Source organism: Drosophila arizonae, chromosome 3, assembly GCF_054131065.1.
Source record: "Drosophila arizonae isolate 15081-1271.41 chromosome 3, UAZ_ARI_1.0, whole genome shotgun sequence".
In the NCBI taxonomy this organism is placed as follows: Eukaryota; Metazoa; Arthropoda; class Insecta; order Diptera; family Drosophilidae; genus Drosophila; species Drosophila arizonae.
In genome coordinates, this window is record NC_142923.1 from 29,475,338 (window position 1) to 29,485,000 (window position 9,663).

The window sequence follows — 9,663 nt, forward strand, 5'->3', positions numbered from 1 at the left end:
AAGAAGTCATAATTAATATAAATATTATAATAGATTCTAAGCAAGAAAATTAACATTTAAAAGAAGTGTTCGATATATCGTTTTTATCGATCTTTTTCTCTGAAAATATCGTGAATATCGATATCACGGAATATCGATTCTTTTGCAGCACTACCCTGAACCCATTGAAGATGGGAAATCAGGGTATAATGGTTTTGTTAAAAGTATGTAACAGGCAGAAGGAATCATCGCAGACCCCATAAAGTATATATATTCTTGATCAGGATGACGAGCTGAGTCGATATAGCCCTGTCCGTCTGTCCGTCCGTCCATCCGTATGAGCAAAAGGATCTCAGAAGATATAAGAGCTAGAGATTTGAAATTTGGCATGCATACTCTAGTACTAGAGACTTGTGCTTTGGAATGTGCACACATTTGAACATTATGATTACGTTCTAAAAGTTTCATTAAGATCATACGTCTACAAAAGAAATTATTCAACAAATAAATTCTCATAATATTGCCCACACAGCAGCGCAGCCCAAGCACAGCCGCTGCTTACTGCGCAGTTAGCATAGCGCGTGCTTATAAGTGCATGTGTATGTATGTGTGCATAAAAGAAGTCCAGAATGATTAGAATATCAGCTTGGAGGGTTCAGGGTATCTTCTAGTCGAGCAGTCTCGACTGGAGCCTTCTTACTTGTTATACCCTCAACTCATTTTCAATGGGAAATCGGGGTATAATGGTTTTGTTGAAATATATGTAACAGGGAGAAGGAGGCGTGGCCCACAAAGTATATATATTCTTGATCAGGGCGACGAGCTGAGTTGATTCGGCCCTGTCCGTCTGTCCGTCTGTCCGTATGCTTGAACACGTCGATTTCCGAAGATATAAGAGCTAGAGACTTCAAATTTTTTTTTTTAATGTTCGTAAATGACGCGAAAAATGATTGAAATAGCTATTACTCCAAGGGTTCAGGGGATCTCGTAGTCGAGCAGTCTCGACTAGAGCTTTCTTACTTGTTCCTCTTGGATTGTTTGAGGGTGATCCCCAGAGAGAATGCCACGCGTTAAAGACTTCTAGCAATAAAACTGGCCTATTAAAACTGTCTATCAGGTTGGGGAGGTCTTGCTCTGTGAACTTGTCCGTAGGAGAAAGATAAATGGTTATTATTACAAACGGTGATTTAGCTTGTATTTCGGCACATGTTGCTAAGAAGTTGGACTGGTGATCTACTATTCTATGTTGTAAATTACTTGATATTAGGAGAGCTACTCCTCTGTTGGCTTTAGGAGCTGACAAATTCATATCATTCTTTTGATAAAGCGAAAATTGGTTTGGTATTGGAATTTTTTGGCTGGAATCGGTTATATGGGTTTCTTGTAGAGCAATTATATGTATGTGGGTTTAGTGTTTTTTTTTTTATTAATAGAGAGAGATTATGGTATTTGTGTTCATATCCATTTATGTCACATTGTAATATTTTTGTCATTATGTGAGTGAATGGGTTCTGTTAATCGGTTTTGTTTTGATTTTTGTGTTAATTTTATAATCTCTCTCTTGCTCGCTCTTCTTCTCGTCTAGCGAAGTTGCGCTTTAATACAGTAAATCAATATAGGCTTTCGCAGAGAACAAGAACGAGAAAGAGAGCGAGCTTTGGGAGCTTTGAGATGTCTTATTATAACTCAACGTCCTCTATGATACTGTCCGTATCAGAGAGCTTTGAGTGATTTTGGTTGTTCGTCTTGCATTTACTTCTTAAGTAAGTGATGTCTATGCCTGTCTCTGAGTCGCTTGATGTAATCTTGTCTTTGTGATTTTCGTTGCGTTTCGTTGTGTTGAGTGTTTGTTTATTTGGTTTGTGTATGCTATATTCCGGCGTTTGTTTTGTATATTTTGTGTTTGTGAAGTCAAAGGGTTTTTCGGGTGTGCTTCTGGTTTTTATTTGGTCTTTAGAATTATTTTCTTTATTGGAGGTGGATGGTAAGATTTTTGTCGTTTTCTTTTGCGGTGTTAATTTAGCGGCTATTTCTGAAAATGTTTATTCGTAATTGTCGGTGTCTGTGTGCATTGTTTGTAGTACTTCGTTTTGGCTTCGTACATGGTGCATTTATCTGTTGCTTTTATTTTTATTATTTCTTGCGCTTCTTTAAATTTTTGACAGTCTTTGCTGCTAGCTGCGTGCTCTCCATTACAGTTCACGCAGAAAGTGCGAATGCACTGAGTTGGCTTGTGAACTGGTAGTCCACATGGGTCGCAAACTGCTGTTGCCATGAAATTTGCATTTTTGGGGGAAGATTATACAAATTGACGGGATGACGGGATGGTTTTACCATCAATGAGTTTGATGTATTTGTATACATCACCAACTCCTTGAGACTTAAGTTCTTTAAGTATTTTATCATTTGTGACGTTGTTAAGGAATGGGGCTAATACTGTGCCATTGCAGTAATTTAGATTTTTGTGATATTCACAAGATATTTGGAGCTCCTTAGAAGCAATGAACTTCTCAGCTACTGTTGCGTTTTCTACGAATATTTGAAGATTACCGTCGATTTTACGTCGCTATATTCGGAGGGCGCCTTAACCAGAAAGAGTACAAAATATTTTTTTTTTACCAGAAAGAGTAAAATATATATATAAATATTTTTGTGAAGTCGGCATTGTACCTTCTCTCTCTCTCTCTCTCTCTCTCTCTCTCTCTCTCTCTCTCTCTCTCTCTGTCTTAGCAGCATTTGTGACGTTACTACACACACAAATAAGGGTACTGATCACTGATCAATACATACATGTATACATTTCTAACAGTCTTTTTATGCTGAAATTTCTTGTCTTTTTTTTTTTTATACCCTGAACCCATTTTCAATGGGAAATCAGGGTATAATGGTTTTGTTGAAATGTATGTAACAGGGAGAAGGAGGCGTGGCAGACCCCACAAAGTATATATATTCTTGATCAGGGTGACGAGCTGAGTTGATTTGGCCCTGTCCGTCTGTCTGTCCGTCTGTCCGTCTGTCCGTCTGTCCGTCTGTCCGTCTGTCCGTCTGTCCGTATGTATGAACGCGTCGATTTCAGAAGATATAAGAGCTAGAGACTTCAAATTTTTTTTAGAATGTCCGTAATTACAGCGCGCATATCAAGTTTATCATTAAAATTCGATAACTCATCCCGATCTTTTTTTATCGATAAAAAACCTTATCGAAAACCAGTTATAAAATTATATCTTCTACACCTTTATTGCTAGAGTCTCCAAATTTTTAATGTATGCTTATATGCAATTTATACAATTTCGGTTTTTGTTAACATTTACCCCCCACCCTTAAATTCACCCCCTCACCCTCACTTTTGTAAAAAGCGTATTTCAAATACTAGAGACTTGTGCTTTGGCAATTACATGCATATCCATGTTATAATCATAATCTGAAAGTTTCATGAAGATCGTACGTCCATAAAAAAAGTTATTAAACAATTAAGTTCTCATAGTAAGCGCACACTGCAGCCCATGCGTGTTTATGCGTAGGTGCTTGTGTGTGTATGTGTTTGTGTATGTGTGTGTATGTGTTTGTGTATGTGTGTGTGTATGTGTATGTGTGTGTGTATGTGTTTGTGTATGTATGCGTGTGTGTGTGTGTATGTGTGTCTGTATGCGTGTGTGTGTATGTATGCCTGTGTGTGTGTGTGTGCGTGTTTCTTGTGTAAGCTGAAAGACGCGAAAAATTATTGAAATATCTATTGCTCCAAGGGTTCAGGGGATCTCGTAGTCGAGCAGTCTCGACTAGAGCTTTCTTACTTGTTATACCCTGAACCCATTGAAAATGGGAAATCAGGGTATAATGGTTTTGTTGAAATGTATGTAACAGGGAGAAGGAGGCGTGGCAGACCCCACAAAGTATATATATTCTTGATCAGGGTGACGAGCTGAGTTGATTTGGCCCTGTCCGTCTGTCTGTCCGTCTGTCCGTCTGTCCGTCTGTCCGTCTGTCCGTCCGTCCGTCTGTCCGTCTGTCCGTCTGTCCGTCTGTCCGTATGTATGAACGCGTCGATTTCAGAAGATATAAGAGCTAGAGACTTCAAATTTTTTTTAGAATGTCCGTAATTACAGCGCGCATATCAAGTTTATCATTAAAATTCGATAACTCATCCCGATCTTTTTTTATCGATAAAAAACCTTATCGAAAACCAGTTATAAAATTATATCTTCTACACCTTTATTGCTAGAGTCTCCAAATTTTTAATGTATGCTTATATGCAATTTATACAATTTCGGTTTTTGTTAACATTTACCCCCCACCCTTAAATTCACCCCCTCACCCTCACTTTTGTAAAAAGCGTATTTCAAATACTAGAGACTTGTGCTTTGGCAATTACATGCATATCCATGTTATAATCATAATCTGAAAGTTTCATGAAGATCGTACGTCCATAAAAAAAGTTATTAAACAATTAAGTTCTCATAGTAAGCGCACACTGCAGCCCATGCGTGTTTATGCGTAGGTGCTTGTGTGTGTATGTGTTTGTGTATGTGTGTGTATGTGTTTGTGTATGTGTGTGTGTATGTGTATGTGTGTGTGTATGTGTTTGTGTATGTATGCGTGTGTGTGTGTGTATGTGTGTCTGTATGCGTGTGTGTGTATGTATGCCTGTGTGTGTGTGTGTGCGTGTTTCTTGTGTAAGCTGAAAGACGCGAAAAATTATTGAAATATCTATTGCTCCAAGGGTTCAGGGGATCTCGTAGTCGAGCAGTCTCGACTAGAGCTTTCTTACTTGTTATACCCTGAACCCATTGAAAATGGGAAATCAGGGTATAATGGTTTTGTTGAAATGTATGTAACAGGGAGAAGGAGGCGTGGCAGACCCCACAAAGTATATATATTCTTGATCAGGGTGACGAGCTGAGTTGATTTGGCCCTGTCCGTCTGTCTGTCCGTCTGTCCGTCTGTCCGTCTGTCCGTCCGTCCGTCTGTCCGTCTGTCCGTCTGTCCGTCTGTCCGTATGTATGAACGCGTCGATTTCAGAAGATATAAGAGCTAGAGACTTCAAATTTCTTTTAAAATGTCCGTAATTACAGCGCGCATATCAAGTTTATCATTAAAAATCGATAACTCATCCCGATCTTTTTTATCGATAAAAAACCTTATCGAAAACCAGTTATAAAATTATATCTTCTACACCTTTATTGCTAGAGTCTCCAAATTTTTAATGTATGCTTATATGCAATTTATACAATTTCGGTTTTTGTTAAAATTTACCCCCCACCCTTAAATTCACCCCCTCACCCTCAATTTTGTAAAAAGCGTATTTCAAATACTAGAGACTTGTGCTTTGGCAATTACATGCATATTCATGTTATAATCATAATCTGAAAGTTTCATGAAGATCGTACGTCCATAAAAAAAGTTATTAAACAATTAAGTTCTCATAGTAAGCGCACACTGCAGCCCATGCGTGTTTATGCATGGGTGCTTGTGTGTGTATGTGTTTGTGTATGTGTGTGTATGTGTGTGTGTGTATGCGTTTGTGTGAGTATGCGTGTGTGTTTGTGTATGTGTGTCTGTATGCGTGTGTGTGTATGTGTGCCTGTGTGTGCGTACGTGCCTGTCTGTGTGTGTGTGTGCGTGTTTCTTGTGTAAGCTAAAAGTCGCGAAAAATTATTGAAATATCTATTGCTCCAAGGGTTCAGGGGATCTCGTAGTCGAGCAGTCTCGACTAGAGCTTTCTTACTTGTTTTTATTGTGTTTTTTTGTGTTTTTATACCCTGAACCCATTGAAAATGGGAAATCAGGGTATAATGGTTTTGTTAAAAGTATGTAACAGGCAGAAGGAGGCGTGGCAGACCCCACAAAGTATATATATTCTTGATCAGGGCGACGAGCTGAGTCGATTTGGCCCTGTCCGTCTGTCTGTCCGTCCGTCCGTCCGTCCGTCCGTCCGTCCGTCCGTCCGTATGTATGAACGCGTCGATTTCAGAAGATATAAGAGCTAGAGACTTCAATTTTTTTTTTAAATGTCCGTAATTACAGCGCGCATATCAAGTTTATCATTAACAAGTAAAAAAGCTCTAGTCGAGACTGCTCGACTACGAGATCCCCTGAACCCTTGGAGTAATAGCTATTTCAATAATTTTTTGCGTCTTTCAGCTTACACAAGAAACACGCACACACACACACACACACACACGCACGCACGCACACACAGGCATACATACACACACATACATACACACACATACACACACACACACACATACACAAACAATTACATACATATACACACACAAGCATAAACACGCATGGGCGGCAGTGAGCGCTTACTATGAGAACTCAATTGTTTAATAACTTTTTTTGTGGACGTACGATCTTCATGAAACATTCAGATTATGATTATAACATGGATATGCATGTAATTGCCAAAGCACAAGATCCTAGTATTTGAAATACGCTTTTTACAAAAGTGATGGTAAGGGGGTGAATTTAGAGGTGGGGGGTAAATTTTAACAAAAATCGAAATTGTATAAATTGCATATAAGTATACATTAAAAATTTGGACACTCTAGCAATAAAGGTGTATAAGATATAATTTTATAACTAGTTTTCGATAAGGTTTTTTATCGATAAAAAAAGATCGGGATGAGTTATCGATTTTTAATGATAAACTTGATATGCGCGCTGTAATTACGGAAATTTAAAAAAAAATTTGAAGTCTCTAGCTCTTATATCTTCTGAAATCGACGCGTTCATACATACGGACAGACGGACAGACGGACAGACGGACGGACGGACAGACGGACAGACGGACAGACGGACAGACGGACAGACAGACGGACAGGGCCAAATCAACTCAGCTCATCGCCCTGATCAAGAATATATATACTTTGTGGGGTCTGCCACGCCTCCTTCTGCCTGTTACATACATTTCAACAAAACCATTATACCCTGATTTCCCATTGAAAATGGGTTCAGGGTATAAAAATCGCTAACTCATCCCGATCTTTTTTTATCGATAAAAAACCTTATCGAAAACCAGTTATAAAATTATATCTTCTACACCCTTATTGCTAGAGTTTCCAAATTTTTAATGTATGCTTATATGCAATTTATACAATTTCGGTTTTTGTTAAAATTAACCCCCCATCCTTAAATTCACCCCCTCACCCTCACTTTTGTAAAAAGCGTATTTCAAATACTAGAGACTTGGGCTTTGGAATATACACACATATTCACCATATGATTACGCTTTAAAAGTTTCATTCATCGTATGTCTACAAAAGAAATTATTTAACAAATAAATTCTCATAATATTGCCCACACTGCAGCGCAGCCCAAGCGCAGTCGCTGCTTACTGCGCAGTTAGCAGAGCGCAGGCTTATGCGTGCGTGTGGATGCATGTGTATGTATGTGTGCATAAAAGAAGTGCAGAATGATTAGAATATCAGCTTGGAGGGTTCAGGGTATCTCCTAGTCGAGCAGTCTCGACTGGAGCTTTCTTACTTGTTTTCTTTGTTTATGTGTGTGTTTTTTTTTGTGCTGTTTTTTGTGTTTTGAGCTTCTGTTGATGTTTTTTTTTTTCTTTAATGTATTAAGGTTTTTTCTTATTTATTCACTTCAGTGTGAACGTTCATTGTTTGCATTTTTATACCCTGAACCCATTGAAAATGGGAAATCAGGGTATAATGGTTTTGTTGAAATGTATGTAACAGGCAGAAGGAGGCGTGGCAGACCCCACAAAGTATATATATTCTTGATCAGGGCGACGAGCTGAGTCGATTTGGCCCTGTCCGTCTGTCTGTCTGTCCGTCTGTCCGTCTGTCCGTCTGTCCGTCTGTCCGTCCGTCCGTCTGTCCGTCTGTCCGTCTGTCCGTATGTTTGAACGCGTCGATTTCCGAAGATATAAGAGCTAGAGACTTCAATTTTTTTTTAAAATGACCGTATATACAGCGCGGACGTCGAGTTTGCTTTTAAAATTCGAAAAATCATCCCGTTATGTTTTTATCGACTAAAAACATTCAAGTTCAAATCAGATGCCTCTATAGCTAATTGTGAATGATTTTTCTTTTTTTAAATTTCTCAAATATTCAATATAATATGTAGATCATATGCTGAAAGTTTCATTAAATTCCGTTCAGTCCAAAATTAATAAAAAATAATCAAATATTTGGCCAATTAACAAACGCACGTGCAGCAGCTACAACAAAAACATCACATCAGCTGTTAGTTTCGTTTAGTTTTGGTAGATGGCGCAGCAGCAGTGAATCTATTTGAGTTTTGCCAGCGCCACCAGCAGGAGTGGGGTGGCCTAGTGTGTTAGCTGGATGACGCTCGATCAAGAAGTCGCGGTTCGAATCCCGATCGGTGCAACACTGATGTTAATTTTTTTTAATTGTTTCAAAATATTTTTATATTTTCATAAATGCGTTTTCTATTTAATTTATATTTTTAAATACACCGAAATTGAAATTTTAACTATACTTTATGTGCGTTTTTAATAGTTTGGTTATTCTAGCAGATTCTTAGAATCACATCAGCAGTTAGTTTCGTTTAGTTTTGGTAGATGGCGCTGCAGCAGTGAATCTATTTGAGTTTTGCCAGCGCCACTAGCAGGAGTGAGGTGGCCTAGTGTGTTAGCAGCATGACGCTCGATCGAGGAGTCGCGGCTCGAATCCCGATCGATGCAACTGATGTTAATTTTTTTTAATTGTTTCAAAATATTTTTATATTTTATTAAATGAGTTTGGTATTTTATTTATATTTTTAAATACATTGAAATTGAAATTTCAGCCATACTAAATGAGCATTTTTATTTGTTGGGTTCAGGGTAGTATCTAGTCGAGCACTCTCGACTAGAATTTTCTTACTTGTTATTGTTTATTTTTTGTTCTCTTGTTTTTTTTATCACATAGTAATAATCGGTGATTGACTCAAAAATATGAAAAAAATCGTCGGCATAAGCGGATTGTCGTTAAAAGCGGAGACGCACTAAGCGGAAACTCTTTCATGTAAGTTTGTATGGGGACCAACCAAGACATCGAATTTTCGTCGACATAACCGGTTGGACGCTTTAAGCGGAGTAGCTATAACCGGATTTTTCTGTATTCAATATAATATGTAGATCATATGCTGAAAGTTTCATTAAATTCCATTAAGTCAATAATTAAATAAAAATAATCAAATATTTGACCAATTAACAAACGCGCGTGCAGCAGCTACAACAGCATCGTGTACGTGTGCACACATAGATTCAAACTTCTTTTGGAACATTCTTTGAATCACATCAGCTGTTAGTTTGGTAGATGGCGCTGCGGCAGTGAATCTATTTCAGTTTTGCCAAAGCGGCTTCAGAAAGTGAGGTGGCGTAGTGAGTAGCTGCGTGACGCTCGATCGAGAAGTCGCGGGTTCGAACCCCGAGCGGTGCAACATATGTTAATTTTTTTAATTTGTTCAAAATATTTTTATATTTTATTAAGTGAGTTTTGTATTTCATTTATATTTTTAAATACATTGAAATTGAAATTTAAGCCATACTAAATGGGCTTTTTTATTAGTTGGGTTCAGGGTAGTATCTAGTCGAGCACTCTCGAAGACAGTTTTCTTACTTGTTTTTTATTTTTTTTTATTTTTGATTCGCTCAAGTTTGAGCATGCATATTCCATTTCCTGTGTCGCGACATATACACATATGTATGGGCAT